We start from the raw sequence: 19,829 nt of genomic DNA on the forward strand, positions 1-19,829 counted from the left end.
GGGAGCGTGATCTATATGACCTCATTTTCTTATTTTTGACGATTACTGTGTGACTTTTCCCACCGCGCTTGACACCCAACAATTAGTAGTAGTAGCAGCAGTAGTAGTAGTAGTAGGGGCAAGCATAAGGAACAAATAGATAGTTGCATGTCGGATGCGATCATACCAGCACTAAAGCACCGGATCCCATCAGAACTTCGAAGTTAAGCGTGCTTGGGCGAGAGTAGTACTAGGATGGGTGACCTCCTGGGAAGTCCTCGTGTTGCATTCCCCTTTTTAAATATATTTTTGCGCCACGTGACAAGGATGACGCGGGAGCGTGATCTATATGACCTCATTTTCTTATTTTTGACGATTACTGTGTGACTTTTCCCACCGCGCTTGACACCCAACGACTAGTAGTAGTAGGGGCAAGCATAAGGAACAAATAGATAGTTGCATGTCGGATGCGATCATACCAGCACTAAAGCACCGGATCCCATCAGAACTCGGAAGTTAAGCGTGCTTGGGCGAGAGTAGTACTAGGATGGGTCACCTCCTGGGAAGTCCTCGTGTTGCATTCCCCTTTTTAAATATATTTTTGCGCCACGTGACAAGGACGACGCGGGACCGTGATCTATATGACCTCATTTTCTTATTTTTGACGATTACTGTGTGACTTTTCCCACCGCGCTTGACACCCAACGACTAGTAGTAGTAGTAGTAGTAGGGCAAGCATAAGGAACAAATAGATAGTTGCATGTCGGATGCGATCATACCAGCACTAAAGCATCGGATCCCATCAGAACTCCGAAGTTAAGCGTGCTTGGGCGAGAGTAGTACTAGGATGGGTGACCTCCTGGGAAGTCCTTGTGTTGCATTCCCCTTTTTAAATATATTTTTGCGCCACGTGACAAGGATGACGCGGGAGCGTGATCTATATGACCTCATTTTCTTATTTTTGACGATTACTGTGTGACTTTTCCCACCGCGCTTGACACCCAACGACTAGTAGTAGTAGTAGTAGTAGTAGTAGTAGTAGTAGTAGTAGTAGTTGGGGCAAGCATAAGGAACAAATAGATAGTTGCATGTCGGATGCGATCATACCAGCACTAAAGCAGCGGATCCCATCAGAACTCCGAAGTTAAGCGTGCTTGGGCGAGAGTAGTACTAGGATGGGTGACCTCCTGGGAAGTCCTCGTGTTGCATTCCCCTTTTTAAATATATTTTTGCGCCACGTGACAAGGATGACGCGGGAGCGTGATCTATATGACCTCATTTTCTTATTTTTGACGATTACTGTGTGACTTTTCCCACCGCGCTTGACACCCAACGACTAGTAGTAGTAGTAGTAGGGGCAAGCATAAGGAACAAATAGATAGTTGCATGTCGGATGCGATCATACCAGCACTAAAGCAGCGGATCCCATCAGAACTCCGAAGTTAAGCGTGCTTGGGCGAGAGTAGTACTAGGATGGGTGACCTCCTGGGAAGTCCTCGTGTTGCATTCCCCTTTTTAAATATATTTTTGCGCCACGTGACAAGGATGACGCGGGACCGTGATCTATATGACCTCATTTTCTTATTTTTGACGATTACTGTGTGACTTTTCCCACCGCGCTTGACACCCAACGACTAGTAGTAGTAGTAGTAGGGGCAAGCATAAGGAACAAATAGATAGTTGCATGTCGGATGCGATCATACCAGCACTAAAGCACCGGATCCCATTAGAACTCCGAAGTTAAGCGTGCTTGGGCGAGAGTAGTACTAGGATGGGTGACCTCCTGGGAAGTCCTCGTGTTGCATTCCCCTTTTTAAATATATTTTTGCGCCACGTGACAAGGATGACGCGGGACCGTGATCTATATGACCTCATTTTCTTATTTTTGACGATTACTGTGTGACTTTTCCCATCGCGCTTGACACCCAACGACTAGTAGTAGTAGTAGTAGGGGCAAGCATAAGGAACAAATAGATAGTTGCATGTCGGATGCGATCATACCAGCACTAAAGCACCGGATCCCATCAGAACTCCGAAGTTAAGCGTGCTTGGGCGAGAGTAGTACTAGGATGGGTGACCTCCTGGGAAGTCCTCGTGTTGCATTCCCCCTTTTAAATATATTTTTGCGCCACGTGACAAGGATGACGCGTCAACGTGATCTATATGACCTCATTTTCTTATTTTTGACGATTACTGTGTGACTTTTCCCACCGCGCTTGACACCCAACGACTAGTAGTAGTAGTAGTAGTAGTAGTAGTAGTAGTAGTAGTAGTAGGGGCAAGCATAAGGAACAAATAGATAGTTGCATGTTGGATGCGATCATACCAGCACTAAAGCACCGGATCCCATCAGAACTTCGAAGTTAAGCGTGCTTGGGCGAGAGTAGTACTAGGATGGGTGACCTCCTGGGAAGTCCTTGTGTTGCATTCCCCTTTTTAAATATATTTTTGCGCCACGTGACAAGGATGACGCGGGACCGTGATCTATATGACCTCATTTTCTTATTGTTGACGATTACTGTGTGACTTTTCCCACCGCGCTTGACACCCAACGACTAGTAGTAGTAGTAGTAGTAGGGCAAGCATAAGGAACAAATAGATAGTTGCATGTCGGATGCGATCATACCAGCACTAAAGCACCGGATCCCATCAGAACTCCGAAGTTAAGCGTGCTTGGGCGAGAGTAGTACTAGGATGGGTGACCTCCTGGGAAGTCCTCGTGTTGCATTCCCCTTTTTAAATATATTTTTGCGCCACGTGACAAGGATGACGCGGGAGCGTGATCTATATGACCTCATTTTCTTATTTTTGACGATTACTGTGTGACTTTTCCCACCGCGCTTGACACCCAACGACTAGTAGTAGTAGTAGTAGTAGTAGTAGTAGTAGGGGCAAGCATAAGGAACAAATAGATAGTTGCATGTCGGATGCGATCATACCAGCACTAAAGCACCGGATCCCATCAGAACTCCGAAGTTAAGCGTGCTTGGGCGAGAGTAGTACTAGGATGGGTGACCTCCTGGGAAGTCCTCGTGTTGCATTCCCCTTTTTAAATATATTTTTGCGCCACGTGACAAGGATGACGCGGGAGCGTGATCTATATGACCTCATTTTCTTATTTTTGACGATTACTGTGTGACTTTTCCCACCGCGCTTGACACCCAACGACTAGTATTAGTAGGGGCAAGCATAAGGAACAAATAGATAGTTGCATGTCGGATGCGATCATACCAGCACTAAAGCATCGGATCCCATCAGAACTCCGAAGTTAAGCGTGCTTGGGCGAGAGTAGTACTAGGATGGGTGACCTCCTGGGAAATCCTCGTGTTGCATTCCCCTTTTTAAATATATTTTTGCGCCACGTGACAAGGATGACGCGGGAGCGTGATCTATATGACCTCATTTTCTTATTTTTGACGATTACTGTGTGACTTTTCCCACCGCGCTTGACACCCAACGACTAGTAGTAGTAGTAGTATTAGTAGTAATAGTAGTAGTAGTAGTTGGGGCAAGCATAAGGAACAAATAGATAGTTGCATGTCGGATGCGATCATAACAGCACTAAAGCACCGGATCCCATCAGAACTCCGAAGTTAAGCGTGCTTGGGCGAGAGTAGTACTAGGATGGGTGACCTCCTGGAAGTCCTCGTGTTGCATTCCCCTTTTTAAATATATTTTTGCGCCACGTGACAAGGATGACGCGGGAGCGTGATCTATATGACCTCATTTTCTTATTTTTGACGATTACTGTGTGACTTTTCCCACCACGCTTGACACCCAACAATTAGTAGTAGTAGCAGCAGTAGTAGTAGTAGTAGTAGGGGCAAGCATAAGGAACAAATAGATAGTTGCATGTCGGATGCGATCATACCAGCACTAAAGCACCGGATCCCATCAAAACTTCGAAGTTAAGCGTGCTTGGGCGAGAGTAGTACTAGGATGGGTGACCTCCTGGGAAGTCCTCGTGTTGCATTCCCCTTTTTAAATATTTTTTTGCGCCACGTGACAAGGATGACGCGGGAGCGTGATCTATATGACCTCATTTTCTTATTTTTGACGATTACTGTGTGACTTTTCCCACCGCGCTTGACACCCAACGACTAGTAGTAGTAGGGGCAAGCATAAGGAACAAATAGATAGTTGCATGTCGGATGCGATCATAACAGCACTAAAGCACCGGATCCCATCAGAACTCCGAAGTTAAGCGTGCTTGGGCGAGAGTAGTACTAGGATGGGTGACCTCCTGGGAAGTCCTCGTGTTGCATTCCCCTTTTTAAATATATTTTTGCGCCACGTGACAAGGATGACGCGGGAGCGTGATCTATATGACCTCATTTTCTTATTTTTGACGATTACTGTGTGACTTTTCCCACCGCGCTTGACACCCAACGACTAGTAGTAGTAGTAGTAGTAGTAGTAGTTGGGGCAAGCATAAGGAACAAATAGATAGTTGCATGTCGGATGCGATCATACTAGCACTAAAGCACCGGATCCCATCAGAACTCCGAAGTTAAGCGTGCTTGGGCGAGAGTAGTACTAGGATGGGTGACCTCCTGGGAAGTCCTCGTGTTGCATTCCCCTTTTTAAATATATTTTTGCGCCACGTGACAAGGATGACGCGGGACCGTGATCTATATGACCTCATTTTCTTATTTTTGACGATTACTGTGTGACTTTTCCCACCGCGCTTGACACCCAACGACTAGTAGTAGTAGTAGTAGGGGCAAGCATAAGGAACAAATAGATAGTTGCATGTCGGATGCGATCATACCAGCACTAAAGCATCGGATCCCATCAGAACTCCGAAGTTAAGCGTGCTTGGGCGAGAGTAGTACTAGGATGGGTGACCTCCTGGGAAGTCCTCGTGTTGCATTCCCCTTTTTAAATATATTTTTGCGCCACGTGACAAGGATGACGCGGGACCGTGATCTATATGACCTCATTTTCTTATTATTTTCTTATTTTTGACGATTACTGTGTGACTTTTCCCATCGCGCTTGACACCCAACGACTAGTAGTAGTAGTAGTAGGGGCAAGCATAAGGAACAAATAGATAGTTGCATGTCGGATGCGATCATACCAGCACTAAAGCACCGGATCCCATCAGAACTCCGAAGTTAAGCGTGCTTGGGCGAGAGTAGTACTAGGATGGGTGACCTCCTGGGAAGTCCTCGTGTTGCATTCCCCTTTTTAAATATATTTTTGCGCCACGTGACAAGGATGACGCGTGAACGTGATCTATATGACCTCATTTTCTTATTTTTGACGATTACTGTGTGACTTTTCCCACCGCGCTTGACACCCAACGACTAGTAGTAGTAGTAGTAGTAGTAGTAGTAGTAGTAGGGGCAAGCATAAGGAACAAATAGATAGTTGCATGTTGGATGCGATCATACCAGCACTAAAGCACCGGATCCCATCAGAACTTCGAAGTTAAGCGTGCTTGGGCGAGAGTAGTACTAGGATGGGTGACCTCCTGGGAAGTCCTCGTGTTGCATTCCCCTTTTTAAATATATTTTTGCGCCACGTGACAAGGATGACGCGGGACCGTGATCTATATGACCTCATTTTCTTATTTTTGACGATTACTGTGTGACTTTTCCCACCGCGCTTGACACCCAACGACTAGTAGTAGTAGTAGTAGTAGGGCAAGCATAAGGAACAAATAGATAGTTGCATGTCGGATGCGATCATACCAGCACTAAAGCACCGGATCCCATCAGAACTCCGAAGTTAAGCGTGCTTGGGCGAGAGTAGTACTAGGATGGGTCACCTCCTGGGAAGTCCTCGTGTTGCATTCCCCTTTTTAAATATATTTTTGCGCCACGTGACAAGGATGACGCGGGAGCGTGATCTATATGACCTCATTTTCTTATTTTTGACGATTACTGTGTGACTTTTCCCACCGCGCTTGACACCCAACGACTAGTAGTAGTAGTAGTAGTAGTAGTAGTAGTAGTAGGGGCAAGCATAAGGAACAAATAGATAGTTGCATGTCGGATGCGATCATACCAGCACTAAAGCACCGGATCCCATCAGAACTCCGAAGTTAAGCGTGCTTGGGCGAGAGTAGTACTAGGATGGGTGACCTCCTGGGAAGTCCTCGTGTTGCATTCCCCTTTTTAAATATATTTTTGCGCCACGTGACAAGGATGACGCGGGAGCGTGATCTATATGACCTCATTTTCTTATTTTTGACGATTACTGTGTGACTTTTCCCACCGCGCTTGACACCCAACGACTAGTAGTAGTAGGGGCAAGCATAAGGAACAAATAGATAGTTGCATGTCGGATGCGATCATACCAGCACTAAAGCACCGGATCCCATCAGAACTCCGAAGTTAAGCGTGCTTGGGCGAGAGTAGTACTAGGATGGGTGACCTCTTGGGAAGTCCTCGTGTTGCATTCCCCTTTTTAAATATATTTTTGCGCCACGTGACAAGGATGACGCGGGAGCGTGATCTCTATGACCTCATTTTCTTATTTTTGACGATTACTGTGTGACTTTTCCCACCGCGCTTGACACCCAACGACTAGTAGTAGTAGTAGTATTAGTAGTAGTAGTAGTAGTAGTAGTTGGGGCAAGCATAAGGAACAAATAGATAGTTGCATGTCGGATGCGATCATAACAGCACTAAAGCACCGGATCCCATCAGAACTCCGAAGTTAAGCGTGCTTGGGCGAGAGTAGTACTAGGATGGGTGACCTCCTGGAAGTCCTCGTGTTCCATTCCCCTTTTTAAATATATTTTTGCGCCACGTGACAAGGATGACGCGGGAGCGTGATCTATATGACCTCATTTTCTTATTTTTGACGATTACTGTGTGACTTTTCCCACCGCGCTTGACACCCAACAATTAGTAGTAGTAGCAGTAGTAGTAGTAGTAGTAGGGGCAAGCATAAGGAACAAATAGATAGTTGCATGTCGGATGCGATCATACCAGCACTAAAGCACCGGATCCCATCAGAACTTCGAAGTTAAGCGTGCTTGGGCGAGAGTAGTACTAGGATGGGTGACCTCATGGGAAGTCCTCGTGTTGCATTCCCCTTTTTAAATATTTTTTTGCGCCACGTGACAAGGATGACGCGGGAGCGTGATCTATATGACCTCATTTTCTTATTTTTGACGATTACTGTGTGACTTTTCCCACCGCGCTTGACACCCAACGACTAGTAGTAGTAGGGGCAAGCATAAGGAACAAATAGATAGTTGCATGTCGGATGCGATCATAACAGCACTAAAGCACCGGATCCCAACAGAACTCCGAAGTTAAGCGTGCTTGGGCGAGAGTAGTACTAGGATGGGTGACCTCCTGGGAAGTCCTCGTGTTGCATTCCCCTTTTTAAATATATTTTTGCGCCACGTGACAAGGATGACGCGGGAGCGTGATCTATATGACCTCATTTTCTTATTTTTGACGATTACTGTGTGACTTTTCCCACCGCGCTTGACACCCAACGACTAGTAGTAGTAGGGGCAAGCATAAGGAACAAATAGATAGTTGCATGTCGGATGCGATCATAACAGCACTAAAGCACCGGATCCCAACAGAACTCCGAAGTTAAGCGTGCTTGGGCGAGAGTAGTACTAGGATGGGTGACCTCCTGGGAAGTCCTCGTGTTGCATTCCCCTTTTTAAATATATTTTTGCGCCACGTGACAAGGATGACGCGGGAGCGTGATCTATATGACCTCATTTTCTTATTTTTGACGATTACTGTGTGACTTTTCCCACCGCGCTTGACACCCAACGACTAGTAGTAGTAGTAGTAGTAGGGCAAGCATAAGGAACAAATAGATAGTTGCATGTCGGATGCGATCATACCAGCACTAAAGCATCGGATCCCATCAGAACTCCGAAGTTAAGCGTGCTTGGGCGAGAGTAGTACTAGGATGGGTGACCTCCTGGGAAGTCCTTGTGTTGCATTCCCCTTTTTAAATATATTTTTGCGCCACGTGACAAGGATGACGCGGGAGCGTGATCTATATGACCTCATTTTCTTATTTTTGACGATTACTGTGTGACTTTTCCCACCGCGCTTGACACCCAACGACTAGTAGTAGTAGTAGTAGTAGTAGTAGTAGTAGTAGTAGTTGGGGCAAGCATAAGGAACAAATAGATAGTTGCATGTCGGATGCGATCATACCAGCACTAAAGCACCGGATCCCATCAGAACTCCGAAGTTAAGCGTGCTTGGGCGAGAGTAGTACTAGGATGGGTGACCTCCTGGGAAGTCCTCGTGTTGCATTCCCCTTTTTAAATATATTTTTGCGCCACGTGACAAGGATGACGCGGGACCGTGATCTATATGACCTCATTTTCTTATTTTTGACGATTACTGTGTGACTTTTCCCACCGCGCTTGACACCCAACGACTAGTAGTAGTAGTAGTAGGGGCAAGCATAAGGAACAAATAGATAGTTGCATGTCGGATGCGATCATACCAGCACTAAAGCACCGGATCCCATCAGAACTCCGAAGTTAAGCGTGCTTGGGCGAGAGTAGTACTAGGATGGTGACCTCCTGGGAAGTCCTCGTGTTGCATTCCCCTTTTTAAATATATTTTTGCGCCACGTGACAAGGATGACGCGGGACCGTGATCTATATGACCTTATTTTCTTATTTTTGACGATTACTGTGTGACTTTTCCCATCGCGCTTGACACCCAACGACTAGTAGTAGTAGTAGTAGGGGCAAGCATAAGGAACAAATAGATAGTTGCATGTCGGATGCGATCATACCAGCACTAAAGCAGCGGATCCCATCAGAACTCCGAAGTTAAGCGTGCTTGGGCGAGAGTAGTACTAGGATGGGTGACCTCCTGGGAAGTCCTCGTGTTGCATTCCCCTTTTTAAATATATTTTTGCGCCACGTGACAAGGATGACGCGTGAACGTGATCTATATGACCTCATTTTCTTATTTTTGACGATTACTGTGTGACTTTTCCCACCGCGCTTGACACCCAACGACTAGTAGTAGTAGTAGTAGTAGTAGTAGTAGTAGTAGTAGGGGCAAGCATAAGGAACAAATAGATAGTTGCATGTTGGATGCGATCATATCAGCACTAAAGCACCGGATCCCATCAGAACTTCGAAGTTAAGCGTGCTTGGGCGAGAGTAGTACTAGGATGGGTGACCTCCTGGGAAGTCCTCGTGTTGCATTCCCCTTTTTAAATATATTTTTGCGCCACGTGACAAGGATGACGCGGGAGCGTGATCTATATGACCTCATTTTCTTATTTTTGAGGATTACTGTATGACTTTTCCCACCGCGCTTGACACCCAACGACTAGTAGTAGTAGTAGTAGTAGGGCAAGCATAAGGAACAAATAGATAGTTGCATGTCGGATGCGATCATACCAGCACTAAAGCACCGAATCCCATCAGAACTCCGAAGTTAAGCGTGCTTGGGCGAGAGTAGTACTAGGATGGGTGACCTCCTGGGAAGTCCTCGTGTTGCATTCCCCTTTTTAAATATATTTTTGCGCCACGTGACAAGGATGACGCGGGAGCGTGATCTATATGACCTCATTTTCTTATTTTTGACGATTACTGTGTGACTTTTCCCACCGCGCTTGACACCCAACGACTAGTAGTAGTAGTAGTAGTAGGGGCAAGCATAAGGAACAAATAGATAGTTGCATGTCGGATGCGATCATACCAGCACTAAAGCACCGGATCCCATCAAAACTCCGAAGTTAAGCGTGCTTGGGCGAGAGTAGTACTAGGATGGGTGACCTCCTGGGAAGTCCTCGTGTTGCATTCCCCTTTTTAAATATATTTTTGCGCCACGTGACAAGGATGACGCGGGAGCGTGATCTATATGACCTCATTTTCTTATTTTTGACGATTACTGTGTGACTTTTCCCACCACGCTTGACACCCAACGACTAGTAGTAGTAGGGGCAAGCATAAGGAACAAATAGATAGTTGCATGTCGGATGCGATCATACCAGCACTAAAGCACCGGATCCCATCAGAACTCCGAAGTAAAGCGTGCTTGGGCGAGAGTAGTACTAGGATGGGTGACCTCCTGGGAAGTCCTCGTGTTGCATTCCCCTTTTTAAATATATTTTTGCGCCACGTGACAAGGATGACGCGGGAGCGTGATCTATATGACCTCATTTTCTTATTTTTGACGATTACTGTGTGACTTTTCCCACCGCGCTTGTCACCCAACAACTAGTAGTAGTAGTAGTATTAGTAGTAGTAGTAGTAGTAGTTGGGGCAAGCATAAGGAACAAATAGATAGTTGCATGTCGGATGCGATCATAACAGCACTAAAGCACCAGATCCCATCAGAACTCCGAAGTTAAGCGTGCTTGGGCGAGAGTAGTACTAGGATGGGTGACCTCCTGGGAAGTCCTCGTGTTGCATTCCCCTTTTTAAATATATTTTTGCGCCACGTGACAAGGATGACGCGGGACCGTGATCTATATGACCTCATTTTCTTATTTTTGACGATTACTGTGTGACTTTTCCCACCGCGCTTGACACCCAACGACTAGTAGTAGTAGTAGTAGTAGGGGCAAGCATAAGGAACAAATAGATAGTTGCATGTCGGATGCGATCATACCAGCACTAAAGCACCGGATCCCATCAGAACTCCGAAGTTAAGCGTGCTTGGGCGAGAGTAGTACTAGGATGGGTGACCTCCTGGGAAGTCCTCGTGTTGCATTCCCCTTTTTAAATATATTTTTGCGCCACGTGACAAGGATGACGCGGGACCGTGATCTATATGACCTTATTTTCTTATTTTTGACGATTACTGTGTGACTTTTCCCATCGCGCTTGACACCCAACGACTAGTAGTAGTAGTAGGGGCAAGCATAAGGAACAAATAGATAGTTGCATGTCGGATGCGATCATACCAGCACTAAAGCAGCGGATCCCATCAGAACTCCGAAGTTAAGCGTGCTTGGGCGAGAGTAGTACTAGGATGGGTGACCTCCTGGGAAGTCCTCGTGTTGCATTCCCCTTTTTAAATATATTTTTGCGCCACGTGACAAGGATGACGCGTGAACGTGATCTATATGACCTCATTTTCTTATTTTTGACGATTACTGTGTGACTTTTCCCACCGCGCTTGACACCCAACGACTAGTAGTAGTAGTAGTAGTAGTAGTAGTAGTAGTAGTAGTAGTAGTAGTAGTAGTAGTAGTAGTAGTAGTAGTAGTAGTAGTAGTAGTAGTAGTAGTAGTAGGGGCAAGCATAAGGAACAAATAGATAGTTGCATGTTGGATGCGATCATATCAGCACTAAAGCACCGGATCCCATCAGAACTTCGAAGTTAAGCGTGCTTGGGCGAGAGTAGTACTAGGATGGGTGACCTCCTTGGAAGTCCTCGTGTTGCATTCCCCTTTTTAAATATATTTTTGCGCCACGTGACAAGGATGACGCGGGAGCGTGATCTATATGACCTCATTTTCTTATTTTTGACGATTACTGTGTGACTTTTCCCACCGCGCTTGACACCCAACGACTAGTAGTAGTAGTAGTAGTAGGGCAAGCATAAGGAACAAATAGATAGTTGCATGTCGGATGCGATCATACCAGCACTAAAGCAGCGGATCCCATCAGAACTCCGAAGTTAAGCGTGCTTGGGCGAGAGTAGTACTAGGATGGGTGACCTCCTGGGAAGTCCTCGTGTTGCATTCCCCTTTTTAAATATATTTTTGCGCCACGTGACAAGGATGACGCGTGAACGTGATCTATATGACCTCATTTTCTTATTTTTGACGATTACTGTGTGACTTTTCCCACCGCGCTTGACACCCAACGACTAGTAGTAGTAGTAGTAGTAGTAGTAGTAGTAGTAGTAGTAGTAGTAGTAGTAGTAGTAGTAGTAGTAGTAGTAGTAGTAGGGGCAAGCATAAGGAACAAATAGATAGTTGCATGTTGGATGCGATCATATCAGCACTAAAGCACCGGATCCCATCAGAACTCCGAAGTTAAGCGTGCTTGGGCGAGAGTAGTACTAGGATGGGTGACCTCCTGGGAAGTCCTCGTGTTGCATTCCCCTTTTTAAATATATTTTTGCGCCACGTGACAAGGATGACGCGGGAGCGTGATCTATATGACCTCATTTTCTTATTTTTGACGATTACTGTGTGACTTTTCCCACCGCGCTTGACACCCAACGACTAGTAGTAGTAGTAGTAGTAGTAGTAGTAGTAGTAGGGGCAAGCATAAGGAACAAATAGATAGTTGCATGTCGGATGCGATCATACCAGCACTAAAGCACCGGATCCCATCAAAACTCCGAAGTTAAGCGTGCTTGGGCGAGAGTAGTACTAGGATGGGTGACCTCCTGGGAAGTCCTCGTGTTGCATTCCCCTTTTTAAATATATTTTTGCGCCACGTGACAAGGATGACGCGGGAGCGTGATCTATATGACCTCATTTTCTTATTTTTGACGATTACTGTGTGACTTTTCCCACCGCGCTTGACACCCAACGACTAGTAGTAGTAGGGGCAAGCATAAGGAACAAATAGATAGTTGCATGTCGGATGCGATCATACCAGCACTAAAGCACCGGATCCCATCAGAACTCCGAAGTTAAGCGTGCTTGGGCGAGAGTAGTACTAGGATGGGTGACCTCCTGGGAAGTCCTTGTGTTGCATTCCCCTTTTTAAATATATTTTTGCGCCACGTGACAAGGATGACGCGGGAGCGTGATCTATATGACCTCATTTTCTTATTTTTGACGATTACTGTGTGACTTTTCCCACCGCGCTTGACACCCAACAACTAGTAGTAGTAGTAGTATTAGTAGTAGTAGTAGTAGTAGTAGTTGGGGCAAGCATAAGGAACAAATAGATAGTTGCATGTCGGATGCGATCATAACAGCACTAAAGCACCGGATCCCATCAGAACTCCGAAGTTAAGCGTGCTTGGGCGAGAGTAGTACTAGCATGGGTGACCTCCTGGAAGTCCTCGTGTTGCATTCCCCTTTTTAAATATATTTTTGCGCCACGTGACAAGGATGACGCGGGAGCGTGATCTATATGACCTCATTTTCTTATTTTTGACGATTACTGTGTGACTTTTCCCACCGCGCTTGACACCCAACAATTAGTAGTAGTAGCAGTAGTAGTAGTAGTAGTAGGGGCAAGCATAAGGAACAAATAGATAGTTGCATGTCGGATGCGATCATACCAGCACTAAAGCACCGGATCCCATCAGAACTTTGAAGTTAAGCGTGCTTGGGCGAGAGTAGTACTAGGATGGGTGACCTCCTGGGAAGTCCTCGTGTTGCATTCCCCTTTTTAAATATTTTTTTGCGCCACGTGACAAGGATGACGCGGGAGCGTGATCTATATGACCTCATTTTCTTATTTTTGACGATTACTGTGTGACTTTTCCCACCGCGCTTGACACCCAACGACTAGTAGTAGTAGGGGCAAGCATAAGGAACAAATAGATAGTTGCATGTCGGATGCGATCATAACAGCACTAAAGCACCGGATCCCATCAGAACTTCGAAGTTAAGCGTGCTTGGGCGAGAGTAGTACTAGGATGGGTGACCTCCTGGGAAGTCCTCGTGTTGCATTCCCCTTTTTAAATATATTTTTGCGCCACGTGACAAGGATGACGCGGGAGCGTGATCTATATGACCTCATTTTCTTATTTTTGACGATTACTGTGTGACTTTTCCCACCGCGCTTGACACCCAACAATTAGTAGTAGTAGCAGCAGTAGTAGTAGTAGTAGGGGCAAGCATAAGGAACAAATAGATAGTTGCATGTCGGATGCGATCATACCAGCACTAAAGCACCGGATCCCATCAGAACTTCGAAGTTAAGCGTGCTTGGGCGAGAGTAGTACTAGGATGGGTGACCTCCTGGGAAGTCCTCGTGTTGCATTCCCCTTTTTAAATATATTTTTGCGCCACGTGACAAGGATGACGCGGGAGCGTGATCTATATGACCTCATTTTCTTATTTTTGACGATTACTGTGTGACTTTTCCCACCGCGCTTGACACCCAACGACTAGTAGTAGTAGGGGCAAGCATAAGGAACAAATAGATAGTTGCATGTCGGATGCGATCATACCAGCACTAAAGCACCGGATCCCATCAGAACTCGGAAGTTAAGCGTGCTTGGGCGAGAGTAGTACTAGGATGGGTCACCTCCTGGGAAGTCCTCGTGTTGCATTCCCCTTTTTAAATATATTTTTGCGCCACGTGACAAGGACGACGCGGGACCGTGATCTATATGACCTCATTTTCTTATTTTTGACGATTACTGTGTGACTTTTCCCACCGCGCTTGACACCCAACGACTAGTAGTAGTAGTAGTAGTAGGGCAAGCATAAGGAACAAATAGATAGTTGCATGTCGGATGCGATCATACCAGCACTAAAGCATCGGATCCCATCAGAACTCCGAAGTTAAGCGTGCTTGGGCGAGAGTAGTACTAGGATGGGTGACCTCCTGGGAAGTCCTTGTGTTGCATTCCCCTTTTTAAATATATTTTTGCGCCACGTGACAAGGATGACGCGGGAGCGTGATCTATATGACCTCATTTTCTTATTTTTGACGATTACTGTGTGACTTTTCCCACCGCGCTTGACACCCAACGACTAGTAGTAGTAGTAGTAGTAGTAGTAGTAGTAGTAGTTGGGGCAAGCATAAGGAACAAATAGATAGTTGCATGTCGGATGCGATCATACCAGCACTAAAGCACCGGATCCCATCAGAACTCCGATGTTAAGCGTGCTTGGGCGAGAGTAGTACTAGGATGGGTGACCTCCTGGGAAGTCCTCGTGTTGCATTCCCTTTTTTAAATATATTTTTGCGCCACGTGACAAGGATGACGCGGGACCGTGATCTATATGACCTCATTTTCTTATTTTTGACGATTACTGTGTGACTTTTCCCACCGCGCTTGACACCCAACAACTAGTAGTAGTAGTAGTATTAGTAGTAGTAGTAGTAGTAGTAGTTGGGGCAAGCATAAGGAACAAATAGATAGTTGCATCTCGGATGCGATCATAACAGCACTAAAGCACCGGATCCCATCAGAACTCCGAAGTTAAGCGTGCTTGGGCGAGAGTAGTACTAGCATGGGTGACCTCCTGGAAGTCCTCGTGTTGCATTCCCCTTTTTAAATATATTTTTGCGCCACGTGACAAGGATGACGCGGGAGCGTGATCTATATGACCTCATTTTCTTATTTTTGTCGATTACTGTGTGACTTTTCTCACCGCGCTTGACACCCAACAATTAGTAGTAGTAGCAGTAGTAGTAGTAGTAGTAGGGGCAAGCATAAGGAACAAATAGATAGTTGCATGTCGGATGCGATCATACCAGCACTAAAGCACCGGATCCCATCAGAACTTTGAAGTTAAGCGTGCTTGGGCGAGAGTAGTACTAGGATGGGTGACCTCCTGGGAAGTCCTCGTGTTGCATTCCCCTTTTTAAATATTTTTTTGCGCCACGTGACAAGGATGACGCGGGAGCGTGATCTATATGACCTCATTTTCTTATTTTTGACGATTACTGTGTGACTTTTCCCACCGCGCTTGACACCCAACGACTAGTAGTAGTAGGGGCAAGCATAAGGAACAAATAGATAGTTGCATGTCGGATGCGATCATAACAGCACTAAAGCACCGGATCCCATCAGAACTTCGAAGTTAAGCGTGCTTGGGCGAGAGTAGTACTAGGATGGGTGACCTCCTGGGAAGTCCTCGTGTTGCATTCCCCTTTTTAAATATATTTTTGCGCCACGTGACAAGGATGACGCGGGAGCGTGATCTATATGACCTCATTTTCTTATTTTTGACGATTACTGTGTGACTTTTCCCACCGCGCTTGACACCCAACAATTAGTAGTAGTAGCAGCAGTAGTAGTAGTAGTAGGGGCAAGCATAAGGAACAAATAGATAGTTGCATGTCGGATGCGATCATACCAGCACTAAAGCACCGGATCCCATCAGAACTTCGAAGTTAAGCGTGCTTGGGCGAGAGTAGTACTAGGATGGGTGACCTCCTGGGAAGTCCTCGTGTTGCATTCCCCTTTTTAAATATATTTTTGCGCCACGTGACAAGGATGACGCGGGAGCGTGATCTATATGACCTCATTTTCTTATTTTTGACGATTACTGTGTGACTTTTCCCACCGCGCTTGACACCCAACGACTAGTAGTAGTAGGGGCAAGCATAAGGAACAAATAGATAGTTGCATGTCGGATGCGATCATACCAGCACTAAAGCACCGGATCCCATCAGAACTCGGAAGTTAAGCGTGCTTGGGCGAGAGTAGTACTAGGATGGGTCACCTCCTGGGAAGTCCTCGTGTTGCATTCCGCTTTTTAAATATATTTTTGCGCCACGTGACAAGGACGACGCGGGACCGTGATCTATATGACCTCATTTTCTTATTTTTGACGATTACTGTGTGACTTTTCCCACCGCGCTTGACACCCAACGACTAGTAGTAGTAGTAGTAGTAGGGCAAGCATAAGGAACAAATAGATAGTTGCATGTCGGATGCGATCATACCAGCACTAAAGCATCGGATCCCATCAGAACTCTGAAGTTAAGCGTGCTTGGGCGAGAGTAGTACTAGGATGGGTGACCTCCTGGGAAGTCCTTGTGTTGCATTCCCCTTTTTAAATATATTTTTGCGCCACGTGACAAGGATGACGCGGGAGCGTGATCTATATGACCTCATTTTCTTATTTTTGACGATTACTGTGTGACTTTTCCCACCGCGCTTGACACCCAACGACTAGTAGTAGTAGTAGTAGTAGTAGTAGTAGTAGTAGTAGTTGGGGCAAGCATAAGGAACAAATAGATAGTTGCATGTCGGATGCGATCATACCAGCACTAAAGCACCGGATGCCATCAGAACTCCGAAGTTAAGCGTGCTTGGGCGAGAGTAGTACTAGGATGGGTGACCTCCTGGGAAGCCCTCGTGTTGCATTCCCCTTTTTAAATATATTTTTGCGCCACGTGACAAGGATGACGCGGGACCGTGATCTATATGACCTCATTTTCTTATTTTTGACGATTACTGTGTGACTTTTCCCACCGCGCTTGACACCCAACGACTAGTAGTAGTAGTAGTAGGGGCAAGCATAAGGAACAAATAGATAGTTGCATGTCGGATGCGATCATACCAGCACTAAAGCACCGGATCCCATCAGAACTCCGAAGTTAAGCGTGCTTGGGCGAGAGTAGTACTAGGATGCGTGACCTCCTGGGAAGTCCTCGTGTTGCATTCCCCTTTTTAAATATATTTTTGCGCCACGTGACAAGGATGACGCGGGACCGTGATCTATATGACCTCATTTTCTTATTTTTGACGATTACTGTGTGACTTTTCCCATCGCGCTTGACACCCAACGACTAGTAGTAGTAGTAGTAGGGGCAAGCATAAGGAACAAATAGATAGTTGCATGTCGGATGCGATCATACCAGCACTAAAGCACCGGATCCCATCAGAACTCCGAAGTTAAGCGTGCTTGGGCGAGAGTAGTACTAGGATGGGTGACCTCCTGGGAAGTCCTCGTGTTGCATTCCCCTTTTTAAATATATTTTTGCGCCACGTGACAAGGATGACGCGTGAACGTGATCTATATGACCTCATTTTCTTATTTTTGACGATTACTGTGTGACTTTTCCCACCGCGCTTGACACCCAACGACTAGTAGTAGTAGTAGTAGTAGTAAATATATTTTTGCGCCACGTGACAAGGATGACGCGTGAACGTGATCTATATGACCTCATTTTCTTATTTTTGACGATTACTGTGTGACTTTTCCCACCGCGCTTGACACCCAACGACTAGTAGTAGTAGTAGTAGTAGTAGTAGTAGTAGTAGTAGTAGTAGTAGTAGTAGTAGTAGTAGTAGGGGCAAGCATAAGGAACAAATAGATAGTTGCATGTTGGATGCGATCATACCAGCACTAAAGCACCGGATCCCATCAGAACTTCGAAGTTAAGCGTGCTTGGGCGAGAGTAGTACTAGGATGGGTGACCTCCTGGGAAGTCCTCGTGTTGCATTCCCCTTTTTAAATATATTTTTGCGCCACGTGACAAGGATGACGCGGGACCGTGATCTATATGACCTCATTTTCTTATTTTTGACGATTACTGTGTGACTTTTCCCACCGCGCTTGACACCCAACGACTAGTAGTAGTAGTAGTAGTAGGGCAAGCATAAGGAACAAATAGATAGTTGCATGTCGGATGCGATCATACCAGCACTAAAGCACCGGATCCCATCAGAACTCCGAAGTTAAGCGTGCTTGGGCGAGAGTAGTACTAGGATGGGTGACCTCCTGGGAAGTCCTCGTGTTGCATTCCCCTTTTTAAATATATTTTTGCGCCACGTGACAAGGATGACGCGGGAGCGTGATCTATATGACCTCATTTTCTTATTTTTGACGATTACTGTGTGAATTTTCCCACCGCGCTTGACACCCAACGACTAGTAGTAGTAGTAGTAGTAGTAGGGGCAAGCATAAGGAACAAATAGATAGTTGCATGTCGGATGCGATCATACCAGCACTAAAGCACCGGATCCCATCAAAACTCCGAAGTTAAGCGTGCTTGGGCGAGAGTAGTACTAGGATGGGTGACCTCCTGGGAAGTCCTCGTGTTGCATTCCCCTTTTTAAATATATTTTTGCGCCACGTGACAAGGATGACGCGGGAGCGTGATCTATATGACCTCATTTTCTTATTTTTGACGATTACTGTGTGACTTTTCCCACCGCGCTTGACACCCAACGACTAGTAGTAGTAGGGGCAAGCATAAGGAACAAATAGATAGTTGCATGTGGGATGCGATCATACCAGCACTAAAGCACCGGATCCCATCAGAACTCCGAAGTTAAGCGTGCTTGGGCGAGAGTAGTACTAGGATTGGTGACCTCGTGGGAAGTCCTCGTGTTGCATTCCCCTTTTTAAATATATTTTTGCGCCACGTGACAAGGATGACGCGGGAGCGTGATCTATATGACCTCATTTTCTTATTTTTGACGATTACTGTGTGACTTTTCCCACCGCGCTTGACACCCAACGACTAGTAGTAGTAGTAGTAGTAGTAGTAGTAGTAGTAGTAGTAGTAGTTGGGGAAAGCATAAGGAACAAATAGATAGTTGCATGTCGGATGCGATCATAACAGCACTAAAGCACCCGATCCCATCAAAACTCCGAAGTTAAGCGTGCTTGGGCGAGAGTAGTACTAGGATGGGTGACCTCCTGGGAAGTCCTCGTGTTGCATTCCCCTTTTTAAATATATTTTTGCGCCACGTGACAAGGATGACGCGGGAGCGTGATCTATATGACCTCATTTTCTTATTTTTGACGATTACTGTGTGACTTTTCCCACCGCGCTTGACACCCAACAATTAGTAGTAGTAGCAGCAGTAGTAGTAGTAGTAGGGGCAAGCATAAGGAACAAATAGATAGTTGCATGTCGGATGCGATCATACCAGCACTAAAGCACCGGATCCCATCAGAACTTCGAAGTTATGCGTGCTTGGGCGAGAGTAGTACTAGGATGGGTGACCTCCTGGGAAGTCCTCGTGTTGCATTCCCCTTTTTAAATATATTTTTGCGCCACGTGACAAGGATGACGCGGGAGCGTGATCTATATGACCTCATTTTCTTATTTTTGACGATTACTGTGTGACTTTTCCCACCGCGCTTGACACCCAACGACTAGTAGTAGTAGGGGCAAGCATAAGGAACAAATAGATAGTTGCATGTCGGATGCGATCATACCAGCACTAAAGCACCGGATCCCATCAGAACTCGGAAGTTAAGCGTGCTTGGGCGAGAGTAGTACTAGGATGGGTCACCTCCTGGGAAGTCCTCGTGTTGCATTCCCC

General features: G+C 46.0%; 64 non-coding genes across 64 annotated transcripts; all 64 read left to right on the plus strand.

Annotated features, from left to right (window-relative positions):
• The first annotated feature begins 152 nt into the window (after positions 1-152).
• LOC123436537 lies at positions 153-271 on the plus strand. The gene has a single exon (XR_006627756.1). It is a non-coding gene; the product is annotated as a 5S ribosomal RNA (ribosomal RNA).
• A 173-nt stretch (positions 272-444) lies between these two features.
• On the plus strand, positions 445-563 carry LOC123431618. Its single transcript, XR_006623208.1, has one exon. It is a non-coding gene; the product is annotated as a 5S ribosomal RNA (ribosomal RNA).
• A 181-nt stretch (positions 564-744) lies between these two features.
• LOC123437523 lies at positions 745-863 on the plus strand. The gene has a single exon (XR_006628698.1). It is a non-coding gene; the product is annotated as a 5S ribosomal RNA (ribosomal RNA).
• A 209-nt stretch (positions 864-1,072) lies between these two features.
• On the plus strand, positions 1,073-1,191 carry LOC123437297. Its single transcript, XR_006628485.1, has one exon. It is a non-coding gene; the product is annotated as a 5S ribosomal RNA (ribosomal RNA).
• A 179-nt stretch (positions 1,192-1,370) lies between these two features.
• On the plus strand, positions 1,371-1,489 carry LOC123437298. Its single transcript, XR_006628486.1, has one exon. It is a non-coding gene; the product is annotated as a 5S ribosomal RNA (ribosomal RNA).
• A 179-nt stretch (positions 1,490-1,668) lies between these two features.
• Positions 1,669-1,787, plus strand: LOC123435045. The gene has a single exon (XR_006626307.1). It is a non-coding gene; the product is annotated as a 5S ribosomal RNA (ribosomal RNA).
• A 179-nt stretch (positions 1,788-1,966) lies between these two features.
• Positions 1,967-2,085, plus strand: LOC123433954. The gene has a single exon (XR_006625250.1). It is a non-coding gene; the product is annotated as a 5S ribosomal RNA (ribosomal RNA).
• Positions 2,086-2,291: 206 nt separating this feature from the next.
• Positions 2,292-2,410, plus strand: LOC123437660. The gene has a single exon (XR_006628835.1). It is a non-coding gene; the product is annotated as a 5S ribosomal RNA (ribosomal RNA).
• A 181-nt stretch (positions 2,411-2,591) lies between these two features.
• On the plus strand, positions 2,592-2,710 carry LOC123433956. Its single transcript, XR_006625252.1, has one exon. It is a non-coding gene; the product is annotated as a 5S ribosomal RNA (ribosomal RNA).
• Positions 2,711-2,904: 194 nt separating this feature from the next.
• LOC123433957 lies at positions 2,905-3,023 on the plus strand. The gene has a single exon (XR_006625253.1). It is a non-coding gene; the product is annotated as a 5S ribosomal RNA (ribosomal RNA).
• Positions 3,024-3,196: 173 nt separating this feature from the next.
• On the plus strand, positions 3,197-3,315 carry LOC123437009. The gene has a single exon (XR_006628213.1). It is a non-coding gene; the product is annotated as a 5S ribosomal RNA (ribosomal RNA).
• A 206-nt stretch (positions 3,316-3,521) lies between these two features.
• LOC123432621 lies at positions 3,522-3,639 on the plus strand. Its single transcript, XR_006624195.1, has one exon. It is a non-coding gene; the product is annotated as a 5S ribosomal RNA (ribosomal RNA).
• A 197-nt stretch (positions 3,640-3,836) lies between these two features.
• On the plus strand, positions 3,837-3,955 carry LOC123431818. The gene has a single exon (XR_006623404.1). It is a non-coding gene; the product is annotated as a 5S ribosomal RNA (ribosomal RNA).
• Positions 3,956-4,128: 173 nt separating this feature from the next.
• Positions 4,129-4,247, plus strand: LOC123437885. The gene has a single exon (XR_006629050.1). It is a non-coding gene; the product is annotated as a 5S ribosomal RNA (ribosomal RNA).
• Positions 4,248-4,438: 191 nt separating this feature from the next.
• Positions 4,439-4,557, plus strand: LOC123435628. Its single transcript, XR_006626872.1, has one exon. It is a non-coding gene; the product is annotated as a 5S ribosomal RNA (ribosomal RNA).
• A 179-nt stretch (positions 4,558-4,736) lies between these two features.
• LOC123436423 lies at positions 4,737-4,855 on the plus strand. Its single transcript, XR_006627649.1, has one exon. It is a non-coding gene; the product is annotated as a 5S ribosomal RNA (ribosomal RNA).
• Positions 4,856-5,045: 190 nt separating this feature from the next.
• LOC123433958 lies at positions 5,046-5,164 on the plus strand. The gene has a single exon (XR_006625254.1). It is a non-coding gene; the product is annotated as a 5S ribosomal RNA (ribosomal RNA).
• A 197-nt stretch (positions 5,165-5,361) lies between these two features.
• LOC123436538 lies at positions 5,362-5,480 on the plus strand. The gene has a single exon (XR_006627757.1). It is a non-coding gene; the product is annotated as a 5S ribosomal RNA (ribosomal RNA).
• Positions 5,481-5,661: 181 nt separating this feature from the next.
• LOC123435664 lies at positions 5,662-5,780 on the plus strand. Its single transcript, XR_006626913.1, has one exon. It is a non-coding gene; the product is annotated as a 5S ribosomal RNA (ribosomal RNA).
• A 197-nt stretch (positions 5,781-5,977) lies between these two features.
• LOC123433960 lies at positions 5,978-6,096 on the plus strand. Its single transcript, XR_006625255.1, has one exon. It is a non-coding gene; the product is annotated as a 5S ribosomal RNA (ribosomal RNA).
• Positions 6,097-6,269: 173 nt separating this feature from the next.
• On the plus strand, positions 6,270-6,388 carry LOC123434980. Its single transcript, XR_006626243.1, has one exon. It is a non-coding gene; the product is annotated as a 5S ribosomal RNA (ribosomal RNA).
• A 206-nt stretch (positions 6,389-6,594) lies between these two features.
• On the plus strand, positions 6,595-6,712 carry LOC123433237. The gene has a single exon (XR_006624775.1). It is a non-coding gene; the product is annotated as a 5S ribosomal RNA (ribosomal RNA).
• Positions 6,713-6,906: 194 nt separating this feature from the next.
• On the plus strand, positions 6,907-7,025 carry LOC123437110. The gene has a single exon (XR_006628309.1). It is a non-coding gene; the product is annotated as a 5S ribosomal RNA (ribosomal RNA).
• A 173-nt stretch (positions 7,026-7,198) lies between these two features.
• LOC123432093 lies at positions 7,199-7,317 on the plus strand. The gene has a single exon (XR_006623692.1). It is a non-coding gene; the product is annotated as a 5S ribosomal RNA (ribosomal RNA).
• Positions 7,318-7,490: 173 nt separating this feature from the next.
• Positions 7,491-7,609, plus strand: LOC123432094. Its single transcript, XR_006623693.1, has one exon. It is a non-coding gene; the product is annotated as a 5S ribosomal RNA (ribosomal RNA).
• Positions 7,610-7,790: 181 nt separating this feature from the next.
• LOC123437524 lies at positions 7,791-7,909 on the plus strand. The gene has a single exon (XR_006628699.1). It is a non-coding gene; the product is annotated as a 5S ribosomal RNA (ribosomal RNA).
• A 203-nt stretch (positions 7,910-8,112) lies between these two features.
• Positions 8,113-8,231, plus strand: LOC123433961. Its single transcript, XR_006625256.1, has one exon. It is a non-coding gene; the product is annotated as a 5S ribosomal RNA (ribosomal RNA).
• A 179-nt stretch (positions 8,232-8,410) lies between these two features.
• On the plus strand, positions 8,411-8,528 carry LOC123438625. Its single transcript, XR_006629759.1, has one exon. It is a non-coding gene; the product is annotated as a 5S ribosomal RNA (ribosomal RNA).
• A 179-nt stretch (positions 8,529-8,707) lies between these two features.
• Positions 8,708-8,826, plus strand: LOC123437299. Its single transcript, XR_006628487.1, has one exon. It is a non-coding gene; the product is annotated as a 5S ribosomal RNA (ribosomal RNA).
• A 200-nt stretch (positions 8,827-9,026) lies between these two features.
• On the plus strand, positions 9,027-9,145 carry LOC123438235. The gene has a single exon (XR_006629389.1). It is a non-coding gene; the product is annotated as a 5S ribosomal RNA (ribosomal RNA).
• A 181-nt stretch (positions 9,146-9,326) lies between these two features.
• LOC123437723 lies at positions 9,327-9,445 on the plus strand. The gene has a single exon (XR_006628897.1). It is a non-coding gene; the product is annotated as a 5S ribosomal RNA (ribosomal RNA).
• Positions 9,446-9,627: 182 nt separating this feature from the next.
• Positions 9,628-9,746, plus strand: LOC123437624. Its single transcript, XR_006628798.1, has one exon. It is a non-coding gene; the product is annotated as a 5S ribosomal RNA (ribosomal RNA).
• Positions 9,747-9,919: 173 nt separating this feature from the next.
• On the plus strand, positions 9,920-10,038 carry LOC123435537. Its single transcript, XR_006626783.1, has one exon. It is a non-coding gene; the product is annotated as a 5S ribosomal RNA (ribosomal RNA).
• A 203-nt stretch (positions 10,039-10,241) lies between these two features.
• On the plus strand, positions 10,242-10,360 carry LOC123431866. Its single transcript, XR_006623462.1, has one exon. It is a non-coding gene; the product is annotated as a 5S ribosomal RNA (ribosomal RNA).
• Positions 10,361-10,542: 182 nt separating this feature from the next.
• Positions 10,543-10,661, plus strand: LOC123433962. Its single transcript, XR_006625257.1, has one exon. It is a non-coding gene; the product is annotated as a 5S ribosomal RNA (ribosomal RNA).
• A 176-nt stretch (positions 10,662-10,837) lies between these two features.
• On the plus strand, positions 10,838-10,956 carry LOC123437300. The gene has a single exon (XR_006628488.1). It is a non-coding gene; the product is annotated as a 5S ribosomal RNA (ribosomal RNA).
• A 263-nt stretch (positions 10,957-11,219) lies between these two features.
• LOC123432046 lies at positions 11,220-11,338 on the plus strand. The gene has a single exon (XR_006623647.1). It is a non-coding gene; the product is annotated as a 5S ribosomal RNA (ribosomal RNA).
• Positions 11,339-11,519: 181 nt separating this feature from the next.
• LOC123437301 lies at positions 11,520-11,638 on the plus strand. The gene has a single exon (XR_006628489.1). It is a non-coding gene; the product is annotated as a 5S ribosomal RNA (ribosomal RNA).
• Positions 11,639-11,880: 242 nt separating this feature from the next.
• On the plus strand, positions 11,881-11,999 carry LOC123435934. Its single transcript, XR_006627178.1, has one exon. It is a non-coding gene; the product is annotated as a 5S ribosomal RNA (ribosomal RNA).
• Positions 12,000-12,196: 197 nt separating this feature from the next.
• On the plus strand, positions 12,197-12,315 carry LOC123437625. Its single transcript, XR_006628800.1, has one exon. It is a non-coding gene; the product is annotated as a 5S ribosomal RNA (ribosomal RNA).
• Positions 12,316-12,488: 173 nt separating this feature from the next.
• LOC123435246 lies at positions 12,489-12,607 on the plus strand. Its single transcript, XR_006626503.1, has one exon. It is a non-coding gene; the product is annotated as a 5S ribosomal RNA (ribosomal RNA).
• Positions 12,608-12,813: 206 nt separating this feature from the next.
• On the plus strand, positions 12,814-12,931 carry LOC123433029. Its single transcript, XR_006624589.1, has one exon. It is a non-coding gene; the product is annotated as a 5S ribosomal RNA (ribosomal RNA).
• Positions 12,932-13,125: 194 nt separating this feature from the next.
• LOC123438189 lies at positions 13,126-13,244 on the plus strand. The gene has a single exon (XR_006629347.1). It is a non-coding gene; the product is annotated as a 5S ribosomal RNA (ribosomal RNA).
• Positions 13,245-13,417: 173 nt separating this feature from the next.
• Positions 13,418-13,536, plus strand: LOC123431989. Its single transcript, XR_006623592.1, has one exon. It is a non-coding gene; the product is annotated as a 5S ribosomal RNA (ribosomal RNA).
• Positions 13,537-13,730: 194 nt separating this feature from the next.
• On the plus strand, positions 13,731-13,849 carry LOC123436539. The gene has a single exon (XR_006627758.1). It is a non-coding gene; the product is annotated as a 5S ribosomal RNA (ribosomal RNA).
• Positions 13,850-14,022: 173 nt separating this feature from the next.
• LOC123431619 lies at positions 14,023-14,141 on the plus strand. The gene has a single exon (XR_006623209.1). It is a non-coding gene; the product is annotated as a 5S ribosomal RNA (ribosomal RNA).
• Positions 14,142-14,322: 181 nt separating this feature from the next.
• On the plus strand, positions 14,323-14,441 carry LOC123437525. Its single transcript, XR_006628700.1, has one exon. It is a non-coding gene; the product is annotated as a 5S ribosomal RNA (ribosomal RNA).
• A 200-nt stretch (positions 14,442-14,641) lies between these two features.
• On the plus strand, positions 14,642-14,760 carry LOC123436637. The gene has a single exon (XR_006627851.1). It is a non-coding gene; the product is annotated as a 5S ribosomal RNA (ribosomal RNA).
• Positions 14,761-14,966: 206 nt separating this feature from the next.
• Positions 14,967-15,084, plus strand: LOC123433030. The gene has a single exon (XR_006624590.1). It is a non-coding gene; the product is annotated as a 5S ribosomal RNA (ribosomal RNA).
• A 194-nt stretch (positions 15,085-15,278) lies between these two features.
• On the plus strand, positions 15,279-15,397 carry LOC123438190. Its single transcript, XR_006629348.1, has one exon. It is a non-coding gene; the product is annotated as a 5S ribosomal RNA (ribosomal RNA).
• Positions 15,398-15,570: 173 nt separating this feature from the next.
• LOC123431990 lies at positions 15,571-15,689 on the plus strand. Its single transcript, XR_006623593.1, has one exon. It is a non-coding gene; the product is annotated as a 5S ribosomal RNA (ribosomal RNA).
• Positions 15,690-15,883: 194 nt separating this feature from the next.
• LOC123436540 lies at positions 15,884-16,002 on the plus strand. The gene has a single exon (XR_006627759.1). It is a non-coding gene; the product is annotated as a 5S ribosomal RNA (ribosomal RNA).
• Positions 16,003-16,175: 173 nt separating this feature from the next.
• Positions 16,176-16,294, plus strand: LOC123431621. The gene has a single exon (XR_006623211.1). It is a non-coding gene; the product is annotated as a 5S ribosomal RNA (ribosomal RNA).
• Positions 16,295-16,475: 181 nt separating this feature from the next.
• Positions 16,476-16,594, plus strand: LOC123431570. Its single transcript, XR_006623161.1, has one exon. It is a non-coding gene; the product is annotated as a 5S ribosomal RNA (ribosomal RNA).
• Positions 16,595-16,797: 203 nt separating this feature from the next.
• LOC123431590 lies at positions 16,798-16,916 on the plus strand. The gene has a single exon (XR_006623181.1). It is a non-coding gene; the product is annotated as a 5S ribosomal RNA (ribosomal RNA).
• A 179-nt stretch (positions 16,917-17,095) lies between these two features.
• Positions 17,096-17,214, plus strand: LOC123438394. Its single transcript, XR_006629538.1, has one exon. It is a non-coding gene; the product is annotated as a 5S ribosomal RNA (ribosomal RNA).
• A 179-nt stretch (positions 17,215-17,393) lies between these two features.
• Positions 17,394-17,512, plus strand: LOC123433963. The gene has a single exon (XR_006625258.1). It is a non-coding gene; the product is annotated as a 5S ribosomal RNA (ribosomal RNA).
• A 367-nt stretch (positions 17,513-17,879) lies between these two features.
• LOC123436541 lies at positions 17,880-17,998 on the plus strand. Its single transcript, XR_006627760.1, has one exon. It is a non-coding gene; the product is annotated as a 5S ribosomal RNA (ribosomal RNA).
• A 181-nt stretch (positions 17,999-18,179) lies between these two features.
• Positions 18,180-18,298, plus strand: LOC123433964. Its single transcript, XR_006625259.1, has one exon. It is a non-coding gene; the product is annotated as a 5S ribosomal RNA (ribosomal RNA).
• A 185-nt stretch (positions 18,299-18,483) lies between these two features.
• Positions 18,484-18,602, plus strand: LOC123437626. Its single transcript, XR_006628801.1, has one exon. It is a non-coding gene; the product is annotated as a 5S ribosomal RNA (ribosomal RNA).
• A 173-nt stretch (positions 18,603-18,775) lies between these two features.
• LOC123438584 lies at positions 18,776-18,894 on the plus strand. Its single transcript, XR_006629719.1, has one exon. It is a non-coding gene; the product is annotated as a 5S ribosomal RNA (ribosomal RNA).
• A 209-nt stretch (positions 18,895-19,103) lies between these two features.
• On the plus strand, positions 19,104-19,222 carry LOC123433157. Its single transcript, XR_006624703.1, has one exon. It is a non-coding gene; the product is annotated as a 5S ribosomal RNA (ribosomal RNA).
• A 194-nt stretch (positions 19,223-19,416) lies between these two features.
• Positions 19,417-19,535, plus strand: LOC123431800. Its single transcript, XR_006623384.1, has one exon. It is a non-coding gene; the product is annotated as a 5S ribosomal RNA (ribosomal RNA).
• A 173-nt stretch (positions 19,536-19,708) lies between these two features.
• Positions 19,709-19,827, plus strand: LOC123431622. The gene has a single exon (XR_006623212.1). It is a non-coding gene; the product is annotated as a 5S ribosomal RNA (ribosomal RNA).
• The last annotated feature ends 2 nt before the right edge of the window (positions 19,828-19,829 follow it).

The sequence above is a fragment of the Hordeum vulgare genome, chromosome 2H (genome assembly GCF_904849725.1).
Source record: "Hordeum vulgare subsp. vulgare chromosome 2H, MorexV3_pseudomolecules_assembly, whole genome shotgun sequence".
Lineage (NCBI taxonomy): Eukaryota > Viridiplantae > Streptophyta > Magnoliopsida > Poales > Poaceae > Hordeum > Hordeum vulgare.